The sequence below is a fragment of the Eubalaena glacialis genome, chromosome 2 (assembly GCF_028564815.1).
Source record: "Eubalaena glacialis isolate mEubGla1 chromosome 2, mEubGla1.1.hap2.+ XY, whole genome shotgun sequence".
Classification (NCBI taxonomy): domain Eukaryota; kingdom Metazoa; phylum Chordata; class Mammalia; order Artiodactyla; family Balaenidae; genus Eubalaena; species Eubalaena glacialis.
The window spans coordinates 192,905,368-192,907,810 of NC_083717.1; the positions used below are offsets into that span (position 1 = coordinate 192,905,368).

At 42.7% G+C, this 2,443-nt stretch overlaps 1 pseudogene; it reads right to left on the minus strand.

The window, feature by feature from the left end:
* Window positions 1-1,489: 1,489 nt before the first annotated feature.
* Window positions 1,490-1,875, minus strand: LOC133085719 (small ribosomal subunit protein eS17-like; annotated as a pseudogene).
* Window positions 1,876-2,443: the final 568 nt, after the last annotated feature.

Genomic DNA, 2,443 nt, shown 5'->3' on the forward strand with positions numbered 1-2,443 from the left:
CACAGAGTTGTGTAACCATCACCACAAACAATTTTAGAACATTTTCATCACCCCCAAAAGAAACCTTGCACTCATTAGAAATCCATGTCCACTAACCCACTTCCCCCCAGCTCCTGGCAACCACTAATCCTTCTACCTCTATAGCATTATCTATTCTGGATGTTTCATATAAATGGAATCTTATATGTGGCATTTTGTGACTAATTTACTTACCATAATGTTTTCAAGGTTAATCCATGGTGTACTTAATTTCTTTTAATGGTTGAATACTATTCCATCATATGGATAGACCACATTTAAAAAAAATATTTATTTATTTGGCCGCGTGAGGTCTTAGTTGCGGCACACGGGATCTTTCATTGCGGCATGCAGGCTTTTCTCTAGTTGTGGCGCACGGACTCAGTAGTTGTGGTGCACGGGCTTAGTTGCCCCGTGGGATCTTAGTTCCCCCACCAGGGATCGAACCCACGTCTCCTGCCTAAGAGGGTGGATTCTTTTTTTTTTTAATTAAATTTATGTATTTATTTTTGGCTGCGTTGGGTCTTTGTTGCTGTGCGGGCTTTTCTCTAGTTGCGGCAAGCGGGGGCTACTCTTTGCTGCAGTGTGCGGGCTTCTCATTGCGGTGGCTTCTCTTGCTGCGGAGCAGGGGCTCTAGGCGCACGGGCTTCAGTAGTTGTGGCTCGTGGGCTTAGTTGCTCCACAGCCTGTGGGATCCTCCCAGACCAGGGCTCGAACCCGTGTCCCCTGCATTGGCCGGCGGATCCTTAACCATTGAGCCACCAGGGAAGTCCCTGGATAGACCACATTTTGTTCATCCATTCATCAGTTGATGGACATTAAGTTGATTCTACTTTTTAGCTATGATGAATACAGTAATGCTGTTATGAGCATTTGTGTACAAGTATTTGTGTGGACGTAAGTTTTCATTTCTCTGGGGCGTAGACCTAGAAATGGGACTTCTGGGTCTTATGGTAACTCTATGTTTAACATTTTGAGGAACTGCCAGAATGCTTTTCACAGTGACTGCACCATTTCACATTCTCACCAGCAGGGCATGAGGGTTCCAGTTTCCACACATCCTCACCAACGCTTGTGATTGTCTACCTTCTGGGTGTGGGATCTTACTGTGGTTTTTATTTGCATTCCTCTCCTGACTAATGGTGGTGAGCATTTTTTGATGTGTTTATTGGCCATTTACGTATCTTCTTTGGAGAAATGTCTATTCAGGTCCTCTGCCCCATTTTAAATTTTTAAAAAGTTTTATTGAAGCATAGTTGATTTACAATGTTGTGTTAATTTCTGGTGTACAGCAAAGTGATTCAGATATATATGTATATATATTATTTTTCATATTCTTTTCCATTATGGTTTATTACAGGATATTAAATATAGTTCCCTGTGCTGTACAGAAGGACCTTGCTGTTTATCTTTTTCTTGTTGTTGTTGTTGTCTGAGGTGTATTGAAGGTATCACAGCACAGCAGGAAGAGTCAAATGGCTCCACACAGCGCTTTGAAATTCACCCCAGCTGGAGGCTGAGTGACCTGCAGGTTGGACAGACTGCCCAAGTCCAACAGCTTCAGCATTTCCTTAGTGTCAGGATCTACTTCAATGATCTCCTGATCTAGGGCTGAGACCTCAGGCACGTAATTATCTCTTCTCTCTCTCTCCTCCTGCAGCTTGATGGAGATACCTCTCACTGGGCCCCTCTGAATCTGCTTCATCAGACATAGCCTGCTATCTTGTTGCAGAGCGTCGTGCTGGGAATAAAGCACACTTGCTTGTTGGTATGGAAGTCGTTGCCCAGATGAGTGTAGTACTTCTCAATGATGACCCGGGCCGCCTTCTTCACGGTTTTGGTGCAAACATGGCCCATGTTGGCAGGTCCTCGGCAAAAGAGTGTTTATTTTATATACAGTAGTTTGTATCTGCTAATCCCAAACTCCTAATTTATCCCTCCTCCCCTTTCCCCTTTGGTAACCATACGTTTGTTTTCTATGTCTGTGAGTCTGTTTCTGTTTTGTGAATAAGTTCATTTGTATCATATTTTAGATTCCACATATAAGTGATAGCATATACTATTTGTCTTTCTCTGTCTGGCTTACTTCACTTAGTATGATAGTCTCTAGGTCCATCCATGTTGCTGCAAATGGCATTATTTTGTTCTTTTTATGGCTGAGTAGTATTCCATTGCATATATGTACCACAACTTCTTTATCCATTCATCTGTTGATGAACATTTAGGTTGCTTCCATGTCCTGGCTACTGTGAATAGTGCTGCTGTGAATATTGGGGTGCATGTATCTTTTCGACTTAGAGTTTTCTCCAGATATATGCCCAGGAGTGGGATTGCTGGATCATATGCTCTGCCCATTTGTTTTAAATTAGACTTTGTTGTTTAGGTTCACAACCCAGCTGAGTGGAAGGTAGAGCTTTCCCATATG